The sequence below is a fragment of the Ailuropoda melanoleuca genome, chromosome 4 (genome assembly GCF_002007445.2).
Source record: "Ailuropoda melanoleuca isolate Jingjing chromosome 4, ASM200744v2, whole genome shotgun sequence".
Lineage (NCBI taxonomy): Eukaryota > Metazoa > Chordata > Mammalia > Carnivora > Ursidae > Ailuropoda > Ailuropoda melanoleuca.
Window position 1 is genome coordinate 39,580,170 of NC_048221.1, and position 26,250 is coordinate 39,606,419.

Here is a 26,250-nt window from a genome sequence, read left to right on the forward strand (position 1 = left end):
AACTGAACACAAAAAGCAATTTGCCAGCAATGAACCTAATTCACAATTTGCCTCCTCCGGAGAAGAGTATTTCTGCCTTGGCCATGTGCCAGCAAGAGCTCCGTGCGATAATCTATAGGATTGCACAATTCCTCTTAGGACAGTTATGAAAGGAAAAATAACATTTGTTCTGCCAAAGTATGTGGACTTGCTGACATTTGCTGAAATACAGATATCATCTAGGCAAAAAGTGAACAGGATGTTACCCTTAAGGTGCTTCAGAGAGCAAGTATGTTACAGATCTTTTCCACACATGCATAAGGCAGCTTGAATTTCTGGTAATTGTGAGGGCTTGACTCTTGCAACTATTTCCAACAGACCCCTGGTGACTTTTGGGCTTTGTGAAGATCATTCCCGTGATATACTCAACCTGGTGAGAAACTTTTCTTTGAGATTTTCAGTAATGTTTGTCTATTTCTCCTCCTGTTGGAATGGTGATTTAAGGGGGATAAAATCTGGAGTTGCTGGTGGGGAGGGGAGTCAGCACACTTTAAATCAAGTGTACCTGTCATATGAATTGCCTGATTCTAGACTGAACAGAGGAAACATGCTGGGAAAGGATGGGGGAAAATGTGCTATATATTTTCTAACCATGAAGAGAAAATGGGGCAGGGGGAGATTTGTAAAGAATAGATATTATCACCAATTCATATAGGACGCTTTCATGGAAAAAGGCTCCAGGCACGGATTTGTGGAGGGCAAAACAGAAGAAATCTGACAGCTGATGGCAAATCTATAGTCCTGCTTAGATGCTGTGCTATGTTTTAGTTATTCCTAGGCATTTCACTGTTAAAAGATTCAAATCCAAAGTAGGCTTGGAGGTATGAAAAGAAATTGGTATCAGGCTAAGCATACAGTGGAAATTGAGTATAATCCAAGTTAAGCATAGATGAAAATTACTATGCATAGGGTCGAAGCAGAAAATATAAGCAGTAATGGACAAATTGTTCACTAACAGAGTCAAAAAGAACTTGGCCAACAGTCATCAAAATATTAGAGGATCAGAAAACAATCCACAGAATTAGGAGATGTGTTTCAGGAATATCTATCCATATATATATCCATATATATATATGTATGGAAACTTGTTAAGAATACAACTGCAGAAGATTTCATGTTGACATAGATTGGATGTGATAGCATCCGATTTCACCTTTAAAATTATTTTATACACTAGTAAATAAACCAGTTTAGACTGATTTGCAGTGTTGCAAGGAAAACAGCAGCCGTCTCTAATACAGCAACTAGGACTTGAAGATTATCTATAGCTGCGAGCAGAGTCAGGTGGAAGCTAAGAAACTAATATGAAATTAGTAAGTGAAAATGTCAAGTTAGAAAGGGCCTTTGCTATCACACTGTTGTAAAATGTTACAGTTCAACTGGGATGTTGCAGTTATACAGTACAGTTTGGTCAGGTGGAGGGGTTAATGAAAGATATAGTTATCACTGAGTCAAATCCAATTTAATTCCCATCAATAAATACAAAGATGGTGCTCACTCTATGCTAGGTACTGTACTGGTTGCTAAAGATGAATATGTTAGAGCATCTGTCTCTAAAAATTTATGATTCACTGAAAGACCCGAGGGAGACAGAAGATAGGAGCAAGGAGCAGGAAAGTGATGTGATAGAATGTATAATGAGACATATGCAATTCCAGGACATGTACAAGATACAGAAAGAATATTACAAGGGAATAAGTAACATTATTGAGCGGGCATGACTTTTTTCTCAGCGCTGTAAAAGGTGAGAAAAATGCCAAGTTCTAAGAAGAAATTTCCACCTGAGCTTTGTGAAGGTGAAGAGGAGCAAGTCAGAGACTAAATTTAAAGATGGGGAACAAGAAAATAATTTGGAATCATTGCTGTAAATAAACATTTGCTCTTTTCAAAGAAGGGATTGACAGCCAGACCATCCATTAGTGTCTCTCCCAGACCCAGTATCCAAATCTATAATTTTATCACTCTGATTAAAGTTTTGAGTTTGTGTAATCATCTCACTTGCTTTTTTTAAAATCATTTTTTGATAGAACTGAACTGACAAATTCATCTCATGCTTAAAGTTTGAAGGAGCTGGTGAGGTCATTTTTGATTTCCCCTTATCATTAATTTATTCAATTCAACAAATACTTACTGGGAGACTACCATGTGCTGGGCTGCCGGACACTGTTTTTAGTACTCATAATACATTAATGAATAAAAGAGGCAAATATCCTTGCCTGCATGAAGCATATATTCTAAGAGGAAGACAAAGACGACGCATACACAAAATAAATATGTAAATATCATAGATCTGTCAGAAGACAATGGATGTTAAGGGGGAAAAATCAGAGCACGTTAGGCGTGGGTGGGTCTATGTCTCTGCCCCAGGCAGGCACACTTTATTCCTATTGTCCCAGCATAATTATCCTCAGTAAGCTCTTTAACTCTAGAAGATGTCCCAGCTTGGGGAAGACACTGTGGAAACAAGTACCATCGTTAGAAGGAATCAGAATGTGTGTCTGTGTGTTGGTGGTATGTGCGTGAGTGTGCGTGTGCGTGCACACAGGTGTGGGTACATTTGCACGCACAGGTGCAGGGCCCCGTTACAGTATTTAACACAGTAATCCAGGTAAGCTTCATCGGAAAGGGGACTTCTGAGCAAAGACTAGATGGTAGTGAGAGAGTGAGCCAGTCTGATATCTCAGTGAGGACTGTTCCAGACAGAGAAACAATCTAGGCAAAAGCTCTAAGATTTCAAGGAATGCGAGGGGGCAGTACAGCTGAAGTAGAATGAATAGAGGAGAGAGAAACAGGAGTTGGGGCCCAGGGTAAAAAGAGCAGGAACCAGACTGAGTAGAGCTCAAGGCTGTAATAAAGGAGTTGAGTTTTCCTCTGAGTCCAGTGGGAAGCCATGGGGTTCCTATATAGAAAGGACAAAATCTGACTTATGTTTTAAAATCATCACTTTGCCAGTTCTTTGTGGAATGTATGCTTTGTGAGGAACACGCTAGGAAGCACCGGGAAAGGCATTCTGCCCGGGTAGGAGGCTCCTACTCTGAAATGAGTGAGAAACACCCATGGCTTACAACAGGATGACAGCAGTAGACGTGGTCAGAAGTGCTCGGCTTCTGGATGTGTGATAAACCAGCAGGACTTCCTGATGGGCAGGAGATGAAGGGATGAGTCTCTCGTATCTTGCAGCAGTAACAAAACAATTCCTTGCAGAACTAGTTCAACAACTTTGAGTTTTGGTTCTAACTGACTCTTCAGAAAAAAGAATCCCTTCTCCCAGTTTGCTTCAAAGCCTTCTCTTCCTTTTCAGAGCATTTGCGACATGGTGAGTCCCGTGGATGACTGGCTGCAAACGTAGCAGCTTCTGTCTAAAAATATCAAGGATCATTGCAGTGTGTCGTTCGGATGAACTACAGTGTAGGGTATGTGCCACTCCGAAGGCATTTTGTCAAAAATGGAGCCTTCCCGACAGTAGCCAATAGGTAATCAGTATGTTGAACGGAAAGCTTATGTTTTGAAATGGTGGAAAGTGGGGATGGTAACACATCTAAATGGTGAAATATTATTGTGGGCAGTAGGGCAGAGAGTTGGGAGCTCTACCCATGTCCCTCTCTGTGACTGTCACCACATCGCTTCACTCCTCTCAAATGAATGCCCTTGGTTGTAAATGGAATATTTTACTGTGACTACAGCTCTGCTCTGGTGTTCATTGTATTTTCAGCTCCGGTATTTTGCGACTCTGTAAATACTTGGAAATCAGGTGAGGAGAACAAGGCTGTACACAACAGGGATTCTGAGTTCTCTTGGCGCTCATTATGTCATTACTGTTATCCTTAGTCCTCTGTTTCGCATATATGTGAACTGGAGGTCAGGGACTGGTATCTTCTCTAACAATGTATTATTTCCATAGGCCATAAATCAGAGAGGTACTTATCATAATGATTAAGAACACAGATGTAGTTTTAAAGCAGATTAAGTGGTAACTATATTTTAGGAGTGTTGTATTATGTAAAAATAAGATGTACCGATAATAACAATTTATTATAACTACAGTTGACTGAAAGTTTAGTACTATGAGTAAAGTACCATGTTAAACATTTTACAAGAAATCTTTTAATTCAAAACAAAACCAAACAAGGGTATGTACTCTCCCAGTACATCCTATTTTCATACCCAATGTCGAGAGGGAAGCAGAGCCGCAGAGGAATCCAAAATTTTAGGAACTGAGGCAGTTGGTTGCCAGAACCTACACCATCTTAACCACCACACTCCACTCTCATCTCAAGGCACAGAGAGGGTTAGCACAGCATCTGGCAACAGTGTAAAGTCTATAAATGCAAGCTATCATGAGGACGGTTATGACAGCTGTGGGAATTCAGTACCTGCTGGGTAACTGAATGAACCCATGAGTCATCGACACTGAGGCATTGAGGTGATAACTGAAATCAGGAAGAAGTGAGCTCATCCAGGGGGAGAGGACAGAGAAGGGCTGAGAACTGAAATTTGGAAGCTGGGTAACCACAGGCCCTAATGCACACTTGGGTGGTGTTCAACCTGGAAGGGACTCTTCTCATAACGTCCAGCAGAAACAAATATATTGTCTAGAACTGGTCTAGTGGCTCTGGGCTCTGAGTTCTAACTCCTTAAAATTGTTTCTCCTACTTTGCTTCACCTTGTCTTTCCTTTCAAAAACATTTGCAAACTGGTAAATCCTACCTCTAAACAGTCCACTGAAGTTTAGTTGCAAACAACTGCTTCTGTCTGGTAAAGATTAAGAGGTTTCTGATGTGGATATTTCTGATTCATTGCTGTTGAAACTCCTGAGCTCAATGTCAAAGCTGGGAAATGAACTCTTTAACAGACTCAAAAGACAAGAGGCCATGTGTCCTTGAACGTAATCCAATCAAAGAGATTGCAAAGGAAAACACAAGAGACAGTATTAAATTCATGGTGACATGAAAGTTCCCTATTGACTTTGTGAGGAAACCACCAGGTCATCCTTCTCTAAGAGACTGTCCTTTGATATGGCCCTGACTGCAACATAAAAAGTCTTTCTAAAACACAACTCTTGACTTCACTGGTTAGACCTTTATCAGTCCTCCAAAAATTCTACTATGCAGGTCTCGATGTTCAAAGTGATATTAAAAGAACCAAAATAAAAAGAAACTCCAGTCTATAAAATACAAGCACTCAATCGGCTATAATGCACATTGGTAGAGATGGGGAATAATCCATCAGCATAGTGTCACCCTGTTGAGGCTGGGAATTAAATATTTTTAAAGTTGTTCTAAGCGAATGATAGGGTCCCATCCCTGGACACTGCCATGTGACTATTACTGGATGATAAGATCATGCCTAGGTGCAATCAAATCAGTTGCTCATAAAGCTTGAACGGGATTAAGTTGAATGGTGTTATGAGCCCCGTTACTTTTTGAAAATATACCAATACTCTTTATTCTCTCATAACTACTATGCCAGTTAAGGTTACCACTGATATCACGACAAGGAGTAGGTTAAGTTTTTTCTCATTAGGCCAGGGACGAATACTCAATTTTAAATGCTACCCACAGATTTCTCCTGCCCTCTCACACCCTGCACCAGTATCAGGAAAAATGGGTTCATCCTACACCAGAATCACCTGGGAATCTAGTGAAAAATGTGAATTTCTGGGCACTGCTCCAGAAATATTAGATTAGAATTTCTGGAAGGTAGGTAGAAGAATGCACATTTTTAACAAAATCCTCTATTGATTCTCAGACATACAAAGTTTGAAAATCATTGGGCAGGGCACAGAGACACGTGCTCAAGTTTGATCTCCGCCTCTAAATTGCTGTGTGACCTTGGTCAAGTGACTTAATGTTTCAGAGTCTGCTTTTGCTCATGTCTATACTGGGAATAACACCAGTCCTGCTTACAACAAGGTGGTGTGCAAGTTGAAATGAGGTAACCGACGGGAAACTGCTTTGTAAACTACAAAGCAAGGCCTATGTAGAAGATACTATTACTGTTACCTAGTCATTTCCCTCCACTCATTCATTCAGTTGGATTATGATGCCATGGGTGGCAATTACATGGGAAACATAGGCAGAGCATTGCAGGTGTTTGAGGTTTTCATTCTCATTCTCTTGAAGTGTTTTAGCCTCCTAATGGTAAATTACTAAAAGGGATGTATCTATCTTCGACCCTTTCAGTAAGCATTGGCTTATAAAATTTTCTCTATGATGTACTCCATGTTTTGAATCTGCTCTATTTATTCATCTAGTACGTGGAAAATATAAAATTTCAGATGAGAACTTCTCTGCTCTCAGCCAGCCACGATGAATTACCACCAGTAACAATAGCGCTTGTGAAAATAGGACAATATGTCTGCTTCAGTACACATGGCTTAGAAGTGATAAATAAAATGGATATTACTCAATTTTAAAATAATATTGATTGTAGACACATTTGTTCAATAACATCTCTTAGGGAAAAATATATACACAAGAAACCATATGTATTTATATAGATGTATCTTAATTTTACCTTCGAGGAGGAAATAAGATGTAGTATATATAATCAGATTAATATTAAAATAGGGGATAGAAAATTGTGTCAAATTAGTCTTAGTCTTAAAGAAAAAGCAATTCAATCAGATAAACTCCAAATAATGGTTAGAAGATGTTAAAAATATAATGGTTAGGAAATAGGATATATGTGCTAGATTGTGGTATTTGTTTAAATATTTACTGTTCCTCTTTCTAGACCCATTTCTCTGAGAGTACTCCCAATGGCCTGTCCCTCCAAAGGACACTCATGACCCAAGGTTGATATCAACTTTGGCCATGAGATTTGCTTCGACCAAAGCAATTAAGTAGAAGTGACGTGTGCTATTTGGGAGCAGAAGCTCTGAGTTATTGACTAGTTCTGCAATTGCTCTCCCTGTACTGCTCTAAGAAGGAAACTGCCTCAGATAAGGGGTGCTTCTTCATCTGGGATCACAAATGAAGACAACATGGAGAACAGCTGATGTGGACTGCCATTGTCATGGCACTTGAGTGAGAAATAAGCCTTCATTTTGTTGTTGTTGTTGTTGTAGTTAGATTTTATTTATTTATTTGTCAGAGAGTGAGAGAGCAAGCAAGTTAGCACAAGCAGGGGGAGAGGTAGACAGTGGGAGAAGCAGGCTTTCTGCTGAGCAAGGAGACCGATGTGGGACTCGATCCTAGGACCCTGGGATCATGACCGGAGCCGAAGGCAGATGCTTAACTGACTGAGCCATCCAGGTGTCCCAAGCCTTCATTTTTCTGAACCGTTAAGATATGAGGGGCTACTTCTTACTTAGCATAACCTAATGGGAACTAATTCATGCAGTGTGTCCATGCTATTCCACTCTCTCCTGTTTTATTTGTCATCAAAACTTTTAAATAAATATTGACAAGAAAGTTTGGTTTTACTAGTTATGCTAGTCTTGACCTCTGGTCATGATAGGCTGAAATGCACGCAGCCCATCAGATGGATGGTGGGTTCAGGCTGTGGCGACGTTCTTTGACAGATCAGAATAATATTTTACATCAGCTATGGCAGGCTTTGTTGTCCATCTGTGGTTTGATTCTGCTGTTTTCTGTTAGCTTTGTTTTTTGATATACTGAAATATTTTTTTATATTTCTCTTTATCAGCTTTCAATTATGCATTCTTTTATAATTCTTTTACTGGTTTTGAGTATGCATCCTTGATTTTTAAAAAATTTGCCTTAAATTAGAACTTGTGTCTCTTCCCAAATGATGCAAGAAATTTAAGAGCATTTAATTCCTTTCACCCTCCTCCTGACCTTTGTGCTATAGGTGCCATTTTCTTTTACATACCATGGTTTCTGTTGAAAACTCAGTTCTTAGACTTGTTGCTTCTTCGAAAACAGTGAGTAGTTTTTGTCTGGGGGCCTTCATGATTTTTTGTTTTGTTTGGTTTTCAAAAGTTTGACACAGACCTGTATGTCCCAGTGTAATTTTCTTTATCCTGCATGGGAATCACTGAGTTTATGGAATCTATGAATTGATTTCTTTAGTATAAGGTCAGTATAAACACTTTATAATTGTCTCTGAGACTAATGCTCCCATGAAAACCATATGCCTAACTCAAACATTGATAATTATAAAAGAAAAAAGATAAAGTGAGATTTAATCAAAAGTTGAAAACTTCTACTCTTCAAAGGACATCTTGAAAACATGAAAAGGGAAACCACAGGCTGGGATAAAATATTCCCAATACATATATTTGACAAAAGATTCGTATCTAGGATGTATAAAGAATTCCTACAACTCCACAGTAAGACGACAAAGAACCCAACTTTAGAAACAAGGAGAGATTTTGAGTCTCTAAATGAACAATAAGCACATTAAAAAGTGTCCTACATCATTATCCATCATTGGAAATCCAACTGAAAACCCAAAGAGATACTACAACATGTTCACCAGATTGGCTAAAATTAAAAGTCTATCATCAAATACTGCCTATGCTATGGAGCTACTTGGCCTTCCTATGTAGTTGGCGGGAGTGTGGAGTACTACCCCCACCTTGCCGGTGGGTTTGGTAGTTTCCTATGGATGTAAATTTAGTGCTTGAGGAGGTTATGTGATTAATGATGAAGGGGCATCAAAAATCAAATATAATTCTTTTAATATGGTGTCTCCCATTTATTCACCTGTACACGGATATCTGTGTTGCTTCCTTTTTGGGATCATTACTCATAAAGCTGCTAGGAACGTGCGTTTACCAAGTTTGAATCAACATATGATGAGGACTTTAAGAAATGGGAACTTCATAGATTGCAGGTGGGAGTATAATGGGATAATCACATTGATGAGCAGTTTCTCTAAAAATTGAACAAGTGAAAAAATTGTGGGAATATCTAAAACATTGACTAATGTTCTGTTCTTTAAAGGGTGAGGTTTGAGGTAACCTTGGAGAAAAACCCAGAATGCAGCTTTTCCTCTCTCTTTGCAGCTGCCAACTTCTAGAGGGATACTCAAGATACTTAACAACTGGTGTGGCCCAGGCACTAGCCAGTCAGAACTGATGCCTGGCCTGGAGGCCCTCTACAGTACCTGGTGCTAACTCTGAGACTGCTGGACTAGACAGGGGTTCACGCACTCCAAGAGATCCTGAGAAAGGGGCCAATGGCAGTAGTTCATCTAGCCAGCGTGAAAGTAATTTTGTATTTAAACAACTAATACAGTATAACAACATAAGTTGTATATAACAAGTGGCACCAGCACTTTCTAGCTTAGTATCAGCCCTGGCCACCTCCTTCTAGTGTACTTGGGGAGTATGAAAAGCAGCATTCATCCAAGGCTTATCCTGAGGTTTACTCTCAATTCTGGGCATGTTTTTTCTGGGCCTCTGTGTTTTCCATTCTCATTGGGTACTGCTGATTCAAGACTGTGTTTATAGCAAATATGAATTTCCATCATTTATAGCTAGCAAATAACCTAAAAACTGGCCATTAGATATTTCTATCTTTTAAGGGGCTTTACCAACCATCATGGCCTCCATTGCATGCTCACACCAGCTTCCATGTTGCCCATCCACCATCTTTACCCATTACCTGGGCACCATGCCCTAAATGCTCTTCTGTTTGTATTAACTCCCAAATTCTTTCTTTTTTGAATAGAAAAGTCTAATTCTCTTTGTTTCACCATTCCACCTTTCCATCCATGCTTGTCAATCACTAACACATTTATTCAGTCAAGAATAGTTGAGTTTCTTCTATAAACTTGGGACTGTGGAAAAATAAGTAAAACTATACTAGGTCCCTACCCTGATGAAGTTTATAGATTTGTCAGGGAAATACATGGTTAAGAGACAATTACACTAGAAATGCCTAATTGAAACTATGCGAAGCTAGGGAGAAAGAGAGGAAGAAGTGCGCACATTAGGGGGATTAGAACTGCTGGGGGTGGGGAGGGGCAGTATGGCTTCCTGGAAGAAGGGATCATCATGTTGAGATCTGAAGAATGAATGGGAGGTGGTCTTAACTGGAACCCAAGCTTACTGACAGGCCCTTACTAAGCACATGAGAAGGCTGCCTATAGAGCGAGTTGAAATCTCTCTTTGTACACATAGATAAAATACCTTAATATATGAAACGAGTATCTAAGACAAGCTGGTCTTATTTTGGACTCAACACTGTAGTGAGGTGATTCTGGATTGATGATTATTGTTATTTCTGGTTTCATTGTTCCCTTGTTGGAGTTAAAGACTTATTGATGAGACAAAGACGCTCATAAATGAGCAAAGCAATTTAGCTCTATAGCCCGGGGACATTATTGTCAAAAGACACTTAAAAAAAAGAACAATTCTCTTCCATGTTCTACTGTATGATTGGTGCTCCATTCTCCCTACTCCCCAACCGTCCCTATCACTCAACACATGGAAACAACTTAGTTCCTTAGGGCTTTCTTTTTTCTTTTCTTTTTTTAATGGAGGCTATTATTTAAGGAAAAGGAGTTGACAATCCCTTAGTAGGCTAAAATAATCCATTAAAGAATATGTAGGCCTATCCCTGCATTATTTTTTAAAAGGTAATGTATGTATAGGTTAGAGGAAAAGCAGTCCAAAAAAATGTTGCTGAAAGTTTGGGAATCCCGAACACACTAGGGGTTTCTGGGTAATATGAAAAAGAGGAAATGAGCTGATCATTTGTGATGAGGTCAGTGGGTCAATGTTTCATCTGACTATATGACTAATTTTAAGGCGATACTTCTAATTACCTTACAGACCAACCAGGTCATCCTTGAAGAGCAGACCTAGACTGATAGGGCAGAGGAAGCCCTCATTCACTTTCAGAGGTTCTTAAAGTTTTAATTGCTTCCAGTCAGGTACCCTGGGCCTTGACTTATTTTTTCAGTGTGCTGCGTTTTACTTTGGGTGCTTTTGAGACGCCGGCGATTAAGCCTCTGTGGTACCCCACAACAAGACTGGCCATGACGCGTGGTGCCATATAGCCATAACCTAATATGTAACCAGATTTCATTAAGATCAAATTGAAAACAGATCTTGCACTTAAATGTTGTGGAAATAAACAAAGACCACCCAAATGAGAACAAGCAGAGTTTCTTTATTCAGAGCTGGCTCTAGCAAGAGAGTCAGCCGCCATTGCTGGGTTTTGGCAAACTCAAAGGCACGCAGAGGTGTAAGCAGGAAAGCTTCATAAGGGAAAAAGAAAAAGCTTTAAGTGTGCCCTGGCTGGAGGCTGGTTAGCCAGTCTAACTAGAAGTGGGGCATCCCAGGTTATTGGTTAGGGATGCAGGTTTGGCTTTTTCTGATTGATCCTAACTTGTGAGCAGGGGTAAAAGTTAGGGAAATTGCCAGTCATAACAAAGAATAATGATGATAATTAAATCCTGACCACTTTGTGCCAATGTTCAAGGGGTTTTGGTTGGCTTTCTGGGTTGTTCTTAGAGACAGGGGTCTGATTACTCCAAGTCTGATTATAGATAGCCAGCCAATTTCCTGGGCTGGTTGCTGTGGTTGGTTTCCTGGGCTGGTTGCTGCAGACTGTGTGTGAGAATATTATTATTATTATTATTATTATTATTATTATTAGATGGTCTAGCCATTTTCTATTTGTATGTTTAGTCTCTTAGTATATTTATGAGGCATGCATCTTAGACACTTTAAATGTCTGTGTGTTTTCTTTACACTGGGGTTAAACTTCAGGCTTTTCCAAGTTTCCCAAGTTCCTTCTTATCACACGAATTAGGCTATGTTAAGAGGTTGGAGAAGAATGTTTGCAGTACAAAACTTTGTTTATCCTATTTGTACAGAGGAAAGCAGAGCCCATTAAACTATAGTAGGATATAATACAATGGGGAAGATTGGAACCCTTTGGAAGAGAAGGAAGAGAAAGAAGGTTCAAGAATCCAACTTTGATAAAGATCTGGGATGAAGTCCAGTCTTAGAAGAAGGAAAAATTAAAAAAAAAATCAATGGTTACATTTATTTACTATCATTAAATATGCTTTCACTTCATGCTAAGGGTTATGTTAAACATCTTTCACTATTTTTTTTAATTTTTTTAAAGATTTTATTTATTTATTCGACAGAGAGATAGAGACAGCCAGCAAGAGAGAGAACACAAGCAGGGGGAGTGGGAGAGGAAGAAGCAGGCTCATAGCAGAAGAGCCTGATGTGGGGCTCGATCCCATAATGCGGGGATCACGCCCTGAGCTGAAGGCAGACGCTTAACCGCTGTGCCACTCAGGCGCCCCTTTTCTTTGACTATTTTGAATATTCCTTATTAAAATCCTATGAAGTCTTTCCCTTTCTACAGATGGGAAAAATTATCCCTTTCTACAGATGGGAAAATTAGCTCAGTAGTGAAGAGTTCAGCTGGTACCAGAGACCAGCATGCTGATTCTTGAGTCAGATTTGGGTTTGAACCCTTTTCCCTGCCTCCTGAGCTCCTACCCCAAGTGGTCCAGCCTACACCCTCAAGCTGTACCAGTCTCTTGGCCAGCAGGCAGCCCTTTTGGATGACTTAACAGCCAAGTTACTTAAATTGTGAAGATTAAATGATAATGGCCATCTTCCCCCAAATGTCTTCTTCCTTGAGCAGAAAGAACAAACAAATTTCAAGTCCATTGTTTTTAAGCCAAGTAAGAAATTCCAGTCTCTCCCTCATTCCATCCATTTCTTCTATGAGAGGATGTCTCAAAGTCTTTCTCACTTGCTTGGGGAGGGGATGTGAAGAAGTTTCTAGGGACAAGAACATGAGAGGAGATTGGGCTGTTGGAGAAAGTCTTTGGCATCTGAATTGGACTTTCTCTGCTCCCCCCTTTCTGTTATGACTTTGTTAAATTATTATTTGCTAAGTGGAACACAAGTTGCCAGATGGTGATGGTTCCACAACAGAGCACAAGAGAAGTTCAAATAGAGAAGTTTACCCTCATAAGGAGAAGGAAATACACAATACTTCTGGAGAAAGTACATGGCATGCCTTGAGGTGCTGCATGGGGAGGTCAAGATAGAGTGGGTAGAGAGTGGAGGGTGATGGGGGAGGGGGAGAGAGAGACAGAAACATAAGGAGAGGGTAAGGAGGGGATTAAGGAGGTCTAAGGAGGAATCCGGCATATGCCTTTATTAGGATCCATGGGTAGAATGATTTGGGTTTCCCAGGCTACAGCTGGATTGGTTGATTCAAATAACAAGAAAAGGCTTTTGGTAAAGCCCATGGGGGGTTTATCTAAGGGCTGCATAAGGCATACAGGTGCTGGCAAGTAGGGAAGATTGTTGATCACAAGGGTGATTTTATCAGGCAGGAACTTCCATTTGCTTGTCACTCTGTAGGCTGCTTTCATGAAGGGTCTAGTGAAAGTCTCAAAGGTCTCTGCAGGCCACTTGGATGGATGCCAAGGCAGCAATACTTGACACTTCCCCTCTTTAGTCATGGGAAATACTAGGTGGGGTTAATTGATTGTGGTAAGGACTTTTTAGGCAACTCCTGGAAAGCTTGGGGTACAAGTTGTTGGCCCCAACTGTTGATAGCTCTGTTTAGACTGTGGATTACTTAGTGCCTGTTTCAATAGCTGTAATGAAGGTGAGAAGATCGAGGTACATAGAAGTGGGCAGGGAGGAACGGTACCCTCTTTAATTCGGAAGCCTTAGTAATGACGTGATACCTGGACCACATCTTATGAAGTGTACTTAAGCCTCAAAGCAGCTTGGAGAAAGTATGTGCAGTGTAAAGAAAGGAACGCAAACACATGGAGGGCTGCAAAAGCAGAGGGACTGCCCAGGTGGGAGGACTGTAGGCAGACAGGTGTGAATAGAGTCAAAAACACACTGTGGGTGGTAATATTAGACTAGAGGTCCTTAAACCTTCCCTACTTCAATTCAGGATTATTTGTAAAGAAGAGGGATGTTGAGGGTGCAGAGAAAGTCAGACGGTCCCAAGCATTGTCAAAGGAAGCTGCAGAGAGATTAGCACCAAACTGCAAGCTTCCCAGTAGCCATCAGCTCTCTACCTACACTAGCCAGTGTTTTAAGAGGCCAGAAGACTAGGGTAAATACTTTGTAACTATCTCTGAGACCTGCCACCCTCCACCTTGAAATTCAGGAGTTCATCTCAAAATGGGAGAATTATAAACAAAAAACTGGGTAAACTTCCTAAGCAGAAGGCAAACCTTAAGTAAAAACTTATTTTAGGTTTTGTCAAAAATCAATGATCCTTCTCTTCCTTGCTCTTTAAGACACTCACAAACACGTAGAAAGATTTCATGACAGACTTTGTCTTTGTAAACTCATTCTTTTTTTCTGTGATTTGACTATAAGTGAAGACAATAACCGTGCCTGGTCTGTTCACCATTGCCTATCCAACCAGTACCAAAGACTATGCTTGGAGTATTGGCAATTTGGGGAAAAATAAATATGTGAAATATGTATGTTATATAAATATAGTTTAAAATATATATTTATAAATAAAGTTTTAAAATGTCAGGATAGTTTGTATTGTTTGTCAATATAAAATCTTTAGTGAAACTTGGGGCATCTTGGTGGCTCAGTCAGTTAAGCATCTGCCTTCGGCTCAGGTCATAATCCCTGGGTCCTGAGACCGAATCTCGCATCGGGTTCCCTGCTCAGCAGAGAGCCTGCTTCTCCCTCTTCCTCTGCAGCTCCCCCTGCTTGTGCTCACACGCTCTCTCTGTGAAATAAATAAAATCTTTAAAAAAATCTTTAGTGAAACTGTAAACACAGGAATTCGTTGGGGAGGGCTCAATTCTATCTTAATTCTTTAAAATAATGAAGAAATGAAATAACTTGGCAATGTTGACTGGTGGAACATTGGCACTCTTTTTCATTTTTTTATCCCTCTTTGCTTAAACTCTCTCACTCTAACATCATTTAATTGTAATTAAGAACCCTTAGAACTTAGAGTAAATTAAACATGGCTGTTTCCAGAGATTTTTTTTTTTTAAACTTCTGATATTAGAAGAGAATGGTGTGACTTAGGGCATTACTAGCCATCATACACTCAGACCACCACCTGTTCAATAGAGTTATCCATACAAGTGAACTTGGCTGTAAAAATGAAAAACAGTATTTCTGTTTCTACTTGATCTAAAAAGTAAACAAAACTTGTGAAATACTCAGCTGAAAAGAAAAAAGAAATCTACCCGAAGAAACCCCCTGAAAACTTAAGGGTTATTTGTGTATTTGTGATATATACATATTTCTGTATGTATGTATGTATGTACGTATTTGTGGGTGTGTGTATATATAATTCCTGAATATAGTCGCTTTCCCCTTTGGGATCTTTGCTATGAAAGGAACTTTCTTAGCACTTAGTAGGTGACATTTCTGCACAGCTTATCTGTCAGTAGCCAATGCCGCCTTTGCTCAGAAATCTTTAGGTATTACAAGCAAAGAAAACTGCTTCCTGGGTGTCATAAAACCCATTTGCAGATGTGCTGTTTCCAGATGCCTTAGCTTAACCTGACTGCGCGGGGTCGTTCAGCGTGATGGACGGCACTCTGTAACATCTGCAGGCGGCAATGATTATCTGAAGTTACGGTCAAAGCCAAACCCCATACCAAAAAATGAGTAACTTGTATTCATGAAAGTGGTTTTATTTCTTGCACAAATGGCCAACAAGCTGTTATGTTAAAGGGTTTTGTGTATAAACTCATCAAGGGGAAAAGGTCACTTAAAAGAAAAAAACCCCACCGATTTAGAACTAGGAGGGAGGAGCAAGAACTGAAATATATATAGTATCAAACAGCTTTGGACTTTACATTCCATGCTAATGACTTCTACGGTGCTCCTTCTACCAAGAGTTTCCAAAATTTAAATGATTACCTCTCAAAGTTTTAAGGTAGCTAGATTACCTGTTTGAAATGGGCAGAGAGAAATTTTATCATTCGTGATCTCTCAGTGATTGAGATTTACGATTCTATGTTTTAAACAAGCAAATCAGATTAGATTATGCTGTGTTTATCACACCTCTCAGCAAAAAACAGACTAGAGGCACTTAACTTTTTCTTTCCTTATCTTTTTCTCTGCCTAGGAGGAAAATTTTATAGCGAAAATTTATGGGCGAAGACATAAAGCTGCATCCTAAGCAGACTGCATGCTAGTTTGACCTTGACTTTTCATTTTAAATCAAGCTCGGATCTCTTGGATTCCAAAAAATATCAAATTGCAATTTTTTTCCTGCTCTTTACACTGAGTCACGCATACATTTCTCAATGCTATCATTTCCTTGGGACACAAGGACAAGTATATATGTATTGCTGTTTCCTTCCTGAGTTGAGAACAAAATGGACAGCATTCTTATTGTGGAAAGACCAACACAAAATGTCACCAGAAATCCATTACTGAGGTGCTTTCAACCTCGTGGGGCCAGTCAAGCACTTCTTCCCATTAACAAATAACCAGTTGGACAAAAAACACCAGGAAGAGAACCGGTGGACTTCACCAAACCAAGATATACTGTATCAAAAACAACAATGGGACCTTTAATTGATACCTTCAGTTGATGATACCACGTGAGGCAGAGATGAAGGACAGCGACCCTTCTGAATCACTGCCAAAAGATACAAAATAACAAAGAAGAAATTTGCTACAGGACCTTGAAAGACGTCTAGAATTTGAAAAGTCCTAGAATTTAATCTAGGATTTAATTTAATCCAGCAGCCTAATTTTTTTTTAAAGTAGGTTCTATGCCCATGAGGAGCCCAATGTGGGGCCTGAAATCACAACCCTGAGATCGAGACCTGAGCTGAGATTAAAAGTCAGATGCTTAACTCACTGAGCCACCCAGGCACCCCAAGCAATCTAATTCTTGGTGGTATTAACAGTAACTGTTTTAATAAATGTGCAAAGCTAGCCGTTCAAAGATCACTTTCACAGCATTGATTATGATACTGAAAGATGTGGACCAACCTGAATATCTACTAACAGAAGATAGGCCAAAGAAATTATTGCATGGTTATCCAACAGAATAGCATAGTTATAAACAATAATGCAGAACTTTGTTTTTTAAAAGTTCATTATAAACTAAATGCATAAAAACTAGGTTACCAAATAAAAAAATATGAAGAAAATTGTGAATCCACTTTTGTAAATATTTATCCTCTGTGCAAAACCATGGGGAGAATGGCTTTTGACTTAAATAGTTCAGAGGAGAAACAGCCTAAGAACCCAGAACAAAATCTGTGTAGGATTTGATAGCCACATAGAATAGAAGGAATTTTGGCCAGCCCTTCACATCAAATACAAAAATCAATCCTAGATTGATTGTGGATCTAAATGCAAAAGATAAAACAATTAAGATTTTGGAAAAATAAGAATATATTCCAGCCTGGGGTAAAGATTCCTTGGACAAACCACAAGAAACACTTTTATAAAAGAAAAAAAAGTAATTGGCATTACATTTAAAGAACTTTATCCAAAGTATTTATCAAAAAAATACCATTGAGGGGCGCCTGGGTGGCACAGTGGTTAAGCGTCTGCCTTCGGCTCAGGGCGTGATCCCGGCATTGTGGGATCGAGCCCCACGTCAGGCTCTTCTGCTGTGAGCCTGCTTCTTCCTCTCCCACTCCCCCTGCTTGTGTTCCCCCTCTCGCTGGCTGTCTCTATCTCTGTCAAATAAATAAATAAAATTAAAAAAAAAAATACCATTGAGGAGTGTCTGGGTGGCTGAGTCGGTTAAGTGCCTTCAGTCAGGTCACGATCCCAGGGTCCTGGGATCAAGTCCTACATCAGGCTCCCTGCTCAGCAGGGGGCCTGCTTCTCCCTCTCCTGCTCCCCCTGCTTGTGCTCTCCGGCTCTGTCAAATAAATAAAATCTTAAAAAAAAAATACCATTGAGAGGGTGAAAATGCAACAACCCACAATGTGGGGTAGATATTCACAGAACATAAATAAGAGAAAGGACTAGGAACCAGAACATACAAAGGCACTCCATAGATCAGTAAGGGATAAAGCAGATTACCTAATAGAAGGTCAGGTGAAACACTTGAACAGGCAATTGGCAAAAAAAAAAAAAAAAAAAAAAAAAAAAAAAAAAAAAAAAAAAAAAAAAAAAAGATCAAAACATAAGAAAATATACTCAGCTCCAACAGTTATCAAGGAAATTTAATTAATCCCTAATGAGAGATTATTTCACACCGCCAGAATGGCTAAACTAAAAAGATAGGTAATACTAAATTTTAGTAAGGATAGAGAACAACTGGAAATTTCATGGACTGCCAGAAAGTACTTTCGAAACTGTCGATATTTACTAATGCTAAATATAGCCTATCCTATGATGCAATGATGCACTTTTAGGTGTGCAAGCAAAAGAAATGCATAAACTTATGCATCAGAAGGCTTGTGCTCAATGTTCCCAGTGGCACTATTCACAGTCCCAAACTGGAAGTGATCCGAATGTCCATTCATAGGACAATGGATAAATACTGCCATAGCTATACAACAAATCCAAGAAAGCAGTGAAAACAAATAAATATAATGATATAGGAAAAGCCTCAACATGATGTTGAGCAGAAGAAGCCAGACACAGAAGAACACAAATTGTAGGAGTCTGTTGAAGAAGAGTTCAGAAACAGGTGGAGAATATCTAGTGCTAATAGTCACTGGTTACCTGTTGAAGGACAGTTACCTCCTTGAATAGCTTGAGCAAGCATTCCAGTGCTGATAATATCTAATTTTTTGATTTGAATGCTGGTTACATGGATATATATTCATTTTGTTAAAAAACAAAACTGAGCCCTTATACTTACACCGTCCGCACTTTTCTGGTATGTAACCTGTACTCCTATAAAATGTTTATTTTAAAAAGTGTATGTAAAGCCTTAAAATGTTGCATTGGAATATTGCTTATGTATGGTTAATACTCAAGTATTAACTTAAGTACCATTAAGTATTATTAGTCCTAAAATAGAGAATATAGCTTACATGTTAGGATACATTAATGTAAAGAAAGCAAATTCAACTCTTAAAAAAAAAACATTAATGTTTCTAACTATATATTCTTCATACGGGGGAGCATGCCTACAATGAGATCTAATATATGTTCTCATTCTTGCCTTTTGTCAATTGGAAGCTTATTTGAATATTTTACAGCTCTCTACGCTTTTTCCCCCATAGATCTTTTTCTTTTCAAGGAAATATTTGACATTTAAGATGATTTCATAAGTTGGGAAATATCAGATGACAAAGCATTACCAAAGTAATATAAAGAGATTAATGTCTCTCACCATATCCTGGATTTCTTACACTTTTAGGTTTCTTCACAGTTTTTAAGGGTGATGTCCTATCCCAGAGGCAGTGCCCAAAACCAGATACTCTGCTCAATGATTAGCTGCATTAATTACTGGCTTGTGTAGTATTCCAATGGGCATCAGAGGAGGCTTTATGGTTTATCACATCAGGGGGCCAAATACTGAGGCAGTCTGAGAATGCAATTTTGCAACAGATATTTCCAGCCAGTTAAGAGGGCTGATGACCTCGTTTATGACATATAAGAACAAAACTGCAGACAGGGATCTGCGGTTTGCCAAAATGAATAAATAATATTGTATTTCCAAAAGTGGCCAGTCAAATTTAGCCTTGTGGAGAAAATGATTGTGCTGAGGGAGAGACATTTCAAGTCATCTCTTCTTCTTTTGGCAAGATTCTCAACTGTGAGCAATCAGGAAAGATGGTAGTCAAACTAGCATGTTTTGGTATAGCTAATAGAATTATCTAGCAAGTTTTAATGGCCCATGAGGAGCAAATTTGTATTTCAGGAGTCTGCTGGGCTGGCAAACATTTTAAATACAGACTCCTTCTTGACAGGAATTATTATATAAGAGAAAGAAAGTAAACCTTCAAGTAAACACAGACTCATGCCGAAGTTGTTTTTTTCAGGTCAGCAAGTAATTTCTTCGCTTAGCCAGTATCTCATGTTCCTTGGATACATTGGATTGTAATATACACAAGGACATGTAATATACATATCTTCAGAGTCTTTGAAGTCTAGATATATGGCCATGCTGTGAGGTTAATTGCAATAGCTATTTTTAAAGTCATCTACTATTGTTCTTTTTTTTTTTTTTAAAGATTTTATTTATTTATTTGACAGAGAGAGAGACTGCACGTGAGCACACAAGCAGGGGAGGAGCAGAGAGGAGGGAGAAGCAGGCTCACCACTGAGCAAGGAGCCCGCCTGGGGACTCAATCCCAGGACCCTGAGATCATGACCTGAGCTGAAGGCAGGCGCTTAACCGATTGAGCCACCCAGGGGCCCCAGTCCAGGATCTTTATATACAGATTTCATTTAATTCTCAAACATCCCAGAAACTAGTGACAGTAGTGGGAACAGCTTTAAAATGATTGCTGCCCATTACTGAGTGCTTATGCTATGCCAGGCACTGCACTGAAGACATCATTTAACACTCTGACAGTGTGATATCTATTTTCCAGAGGAGAATGTATTGGAACCCCATCATTAATGTGCTTAACTGCCACAAATTAAACTGCAGTCCCTTGGCAAAATGAGAGAGGAAGACAAGAGAAGCCAAGAGAAGGGGGGACGGGGAGAAGATAACTCTCCAAAGGTGGGTCACTTTGCTCTGCACTGACAGGAGGGTCTCTTGCCCAGGAGTTGGTGAAAGAGGAAGATGTCGACTTGCCATTTCTTCCCCCAGTCTGTATTTTTGTTCTCAGCAGCTAACAATCACACTGGGGTGAAGATCAGTCAAGTATGTAGAGATTCTTTTTTTTTCCCCTCACACACATGACCACTGAACATAAAAATTCTTAATTTACAACTGAAGAAGGAGAAATCTTTCTAGGCCTGGCAATTGAAACAATTTTCATTTCAAGAATAATTTTAAATACCAATGAATTTTGCTATTTCTTACTCCAAAACTTCCCTATTAATCACTACTCCACTTCCAACCCCCCCCCTCCTCTCCAGCATGAAGATGCCACCCCACTCACTGTGCTAGTTTTAGGGCCCAAATGTAGAAAGTTACCAAGTGGTGGCAGTTAGACTCTCACGGATGACCGACTTCAAGACCCCCGTGTGCCCACTGCATGTCTAATACAAGGTCCCGCTCTCGTGGCGCCGTCGCTGAGAGCAACATGAGGGCCGTGGTTCTCCAAGTAACACACACCCTCAGTACTTGCTAGAGAGGCCGATGCCTCATCTTACTACGTGTGCAACAGGGGGAGGGGGCTGCTTAAGGAGCGCTCAGGGGACGCTCGTGCATGCGATAAAATGATGGCATTGTGAGGAACATGGAATTGATGACACCAGAATAAAGCTTATTAAACTAAGAAAAGGATCTCATTACCTAAGGAATGCAAACATGTAATTTTGTTTTTTATTTTTTTTGACCATTTTTCAGGTTTATTGCCATTGGTCTTACAACGAAGTAAAGGATATTCAAACGAATTACAAGCCATGTTTTTTGTCTTTCTTTGTATTTGTGTTCAATTTCACATACTTCAAATACAATGAGATTGTGTAGTAGTGACTTTTAAAATGTTTTTCAGCTTATTTTCTTTTTTCTAAATGAGCATTTTTTTTTTTAATGATTTTTTATTATGTTAGTCACCATACAGTACATCCCCGGTTTCCGATGTAAAGTTCGATGATTCATTAGTTGCGTATAACACCCAGTGCACCATGCAATACGTGCCCTCCTTACTACCCATCACCGGTCTATCCCATTCCCCCACCCCCCTCCCCTCTGAAGCCCTCAGTTTGTTTCTCATAGTCCATAGCCTCTCATGTTTCAAACATGTAATTTTGAATTCGCCCCCTTCAGACTATCATTACAGGGCACTCCACAGAAATCGTCATTTTTCCTCCATACCTCCAGGGGGCGGTGTCTGAACAGAATCTGTTACACAGTCTGCTTTTCTGAATATAACTAAAACAAATTTTCTTTCTATTCATCTACTGATACTATAAGTTTATGACATTGTCATTAAAGCAATGGTGCTAAGGAAAAAAATCCTTCTAATTTGTTAAATCTTTCTTCATCAAAAAAGTGTGAACCCAGGCATTAAAGGAAGGGGACAGGTCTCTCTTTTTCACCTGCTCTGTGTTGTAATACACTGAGTGGTCTTTAAAGGTGGTGGATAGACTGCAGTTTGGAGTCTGGCAGTGTGACCTGGAGTTTCTGCACTGCCCTCTAGTAGCTGTGTGACCTGGGGAGGTTACTGAACCTCTCTCTGCCCCTTTTGGCTCCATCATTCCAACCTCTGCCTTGGTCTTAGATGCCTCTCTGTGTATCCAAGTAAGGAAATTTGCCACTGGGGCCTGTTGGAATAGTTGAGAATGATCGCATCTTGAGACGTTACTTTAATTTTATCTGGAAAGATAGATTTTTTTTTTTTCCAGTAAGGTCACATACACATGTTCTGGATATTAGGATATGAACATATATTTCAGGGGGCCAGCTCTCAACTCACTATGCAGCTCCTGTTTGTAATAGGGCCTTTAAAAAAGTTTCATATGCATCGTCTCACTTAAAATTTTAATCATGAGGAATAGGAGTACATGGACACCAATAATCTAATAAAGACCACGAAACAGTTGTAAGCAAGAAGGGAAAAGGGGAGGGAGAATTTGCTTTATCTGTGGAGACGTGGAGAAAAGCTACATAGAAAAAGTAAAAAGCCTACATAGAACTTGAATGAAGGGTGGAATTTTGAACCTTAGATTTTTTCTCTTTTAACACTGATAATAATTCACATTATAGGCTTGCTCTGAGCATTTAGAGAAAGAATCCACGTAAAGCAATTAATACATAGCCTCATATAGTTAGCAGTTAATACCCATTTATAATAATTATTAAATGTTGTTGCTTTTTCAAGACCTGCCAGATAAATCATCCAAATTGCTAATAACATTCCTTTTGCTGTGCTGAATGTTGAACTCAATAGACTTTTAAATGTTTTCCTCTATTTTTCTTTCACACACAGATTTTGATGATTCCTTCTGAAAGGTGTCAATCATGTCACAAGATAAGTACAGAACATTATGCTAGAATATTCTGCCACCTGCAGGTAATCAAGAGCTGCTACAGTTTTCACAAAGACAGCTGCATCTGCTAATATTAATTAAATGGCTTTTGACGCAGGGGCCCTTGTTCTGAACCTAGGAGGCCTCCATAAATGCTTGTTTTCTTGTTAGTATATTATTGTCAGTGGCTGCTAGTCAAAAACACTCCTTTAAATAAGACATTAAAAATATTTATGCTTTACTCCCATGCTAATTTTTGAATTTCAGAAAAGGCACGAACTCGGCTCTTAATAGACTGATCATCTAAATCGGTGGTTTTCAAAGTATTATTTCTGGATCAACAGCAGTACCTGGGCCTTGTTAGGAATGCACCACCCCAGCCTTGTGAGTCAGAAATTCTGGGGATGGGGTTCAGAAATCTGTTCTGACAGTCTTGCCAGCTGGTTCTGATGCACGAAGTTCTAGAACCAGGCATCTGCATGTGTTGAAGTGGGGTTTCTATAAAGAGGATGGAATGAGAGATAAAGGGAAGCCGGGTAGCCCTTAAAGGGGAAGGGAGGAGGAGGAGGCAGTAGAGAAAAGCCTGACCCAGCTGCCTGGCTTCATAAATGGGCAAACAGAAAATACTTGTTTCTGATAAAAATAGATCTCATGTATTAGCAACGTTAGGACTTGCATACTTTTTTTGTCTAGCTAGAGTTTTATTTTTCCTATCAAGACTTTAAAGGAAATGTTGGCTTATATTGTTTTACATTTTCTCTGACGTTAAACTCATTTATGAGATTACACTAAATCTCTTAAATAATTGAAATTTCATTTACACACATAGCTAAAACCCAACCAGCAAACCCTTCGGAGTTAAAAAGACGTATTATTCCACCTTGCCTCATTAAAAGTCAGTAAAAAAAAATAAATAAACGTAAGTAAATCACTATTATCAAATACATGAAAGTACACAAGATCGGGAGACTATTCTTATAATTTGCAAATGTGGATTTGAAATCGCGTCAAGTCCTCTTACCTTGGGAGGAGGGAGGCGAGCCTCTTGAATGGGTGCTGGAGCCAACACCTTTTCTCAAACCTGGCTGAGCATTGGAATCGCCTGAGGGCCTTTAAAGGCTAGTGCAGGAAGGGGTCACAAGGAAAGTGCTCAGCATAAGGCTTGTGCCAGTAAAGCAGCGCGCTCCCCATTGTCCGGGGCTACTCCTGCGGGTAAGAGAGGCTTCCCTTCAGTGGCTGCAAGCCGGGCTGCACATTAACATCACCTGGAAAGCAAGGGCACTGGCCTGGCTTGAGGCATTCTAATGTACTCGGTCTGGAGCAGGACCTGAACATTTTCTCAGGCGCTCTCATCTGCAGCCAAGGTGGAGAACAGAACAGCTGCGTTGTTTATTGGAAGATGAGTAAATTTAGAATCTTCTTCATAATGTGTTCACAATCTCATCAGGGAGACAGACAAAACCAGAATGGACCATGATAACAGTAGCCTAAGACTTGAGCGTTTAACTTTGTGCTGGATATCACATCTCTTTATGAGGTCATCTTTATTTATTATTAAAGATTTTTATTTTATTTATTCAAGAGTGAAAGCGGGAGAGATCTCTGGGATAATGACTTGAGCCAAAGGCAAGATGTTTCACCGACTGAGCCACCCAGGCGCCCCTGGTGGACACATTCTGAAAATGCACTCACTTCCCTCCTTGGAAACCTAGTGGCTCCCCACAGTCCACAAATTAAGTCCAAGCTGCAAAAAAATGCAGAACTCTAAAATTTGACTCAAACTACCCTTTTCCCCCTGATTTCTCAGCATTCTCTGACATAAGTTCTAGCTTGTTTCAGCTGCACGTCATTGCTTTCTATCGCCTATTGCCTTGAACTTCCCAGTCCTGCGTCTTTGTCCAATTACGATCTCCAAGCAGACTCTTCTCCCCTACCTTACCTTGTCCTGGGTCTGCCATCGTCCTCTCTCAAATGTCTTCTTCTTCAGTTTGGCCTGATTGCTCCAGGAGCAGGTGTTTACCCACAGCATTTTAACACAGCGCCTCCATCGTCTACCCAATGGAGTGAAGTGGATGGGAATTCAAGCCTGGAAATCAGTCTCACCGGGCACTAGCGCGTAGCCCTGGGCACTGGGTTGAACCTGCTCAGGAGCAGCGGCTCCGCCTCTCCAGAGTCTTCACCCACGGCCGCGCTTCCTCTTCCATGGCACTTGACTAAGTTCCACATCAAGTCGGTCACGAATTGGTTTCAATGAGAAATAGGGGAATACTATGCATTTTATTTTATGGTTTTTATTGAACACCTGTTTCACTTGCACTTGTATGTGTATCTTCTAAAAACTTGTCCCCGCCCTTACTGAAGCTGACTTTCCCCTCCCCCTGCCTCGCCTCCCACCCCCTCGCTCAACTCTTGAAAGTCCACTTCTGGTTTCTTCTCTCTTTATCTCTGCCCATATTTTATGGGCCTCAGCCTCAGTGATCCAGAGCTGCTTGCTCTTGCATGCATCCGAGCAGTTCTGGCCTTATGTCCCATTTCTATGAGACAAGGGATTCTTTGGTATCTTAGAAATAATGGAGAAATTAAATTTTTTGTATCAGTGATAGTAATAGTACTTTATGGTGTTATCAAGAGCTGTGATACCTAGAACATAGAGATGTAGCATCTAAAATATGATATACAATATATTCACCTGGATTGTTAATTAGGTAAATTAGCAATACAAAGGGGGCGGGCGGCTGGGTGGCCCCAAAAGACAACAGAACCCAGGCTGAGAAATTTAGGGGCACCTGGGTGGCGCAGTCGATTAAGTATCTGCCTTTGGCTCAGGTCATGATCTCAGGGTCCTGGGATCAAGCCTCGCATGGGACTCCTTGCTCAGCAGCCAGCCTGCTTCTCCCTCTCCCTCTGCCCCTCTCCCTGCTTGTGCACTCTCTTTTGGTCAAATAAATAAATAAAAATCTTTAAAAGAAAAGAATGTTTCCAGTAGTAGTGAGTTTTCTTACTAAAAATGCAACCATAGAATTTTTAAACTGAAAGAGACTTCAGGGTTTATTTGTCCATTAGTTTCAAGCTAGTGGTCCAGGAGCCAGACAGAGTCCAAGGTATGTTTTGTTTGGTTTGGTCCCCATGGTGTGTCTTACCTTTCCTTTAGCTTTGAGCTGGAACATGCAATCTCTGATTTGTAGCTTTTTCTCCTGGTATGTCAGTTAAACTCTGTGAAATGC

At 39.9% G+C, this 26,250-nt stretch overlaps 1 long non-coding RNA gene across 1 annotated transcript; it reads left to right on the plus strand.

The window, feature by feature from the left end:
• Positions 1-276: 276 nt before the first annotated feature.
• Positions 277-17,521, plus strand: LOC117801765. The gene is made up of 3 exons (XR_004624483.1): positions 277-412; positions 3,341-3,452; positions 16,074-17,521. It is a non-coding gene; the product is annotated as an uncharacterized LOC117801765 (long non-coding RNA).
• The last annotated feature ends 8,729 nt before the right edge of the window (positions 17,522-26,250 follow it).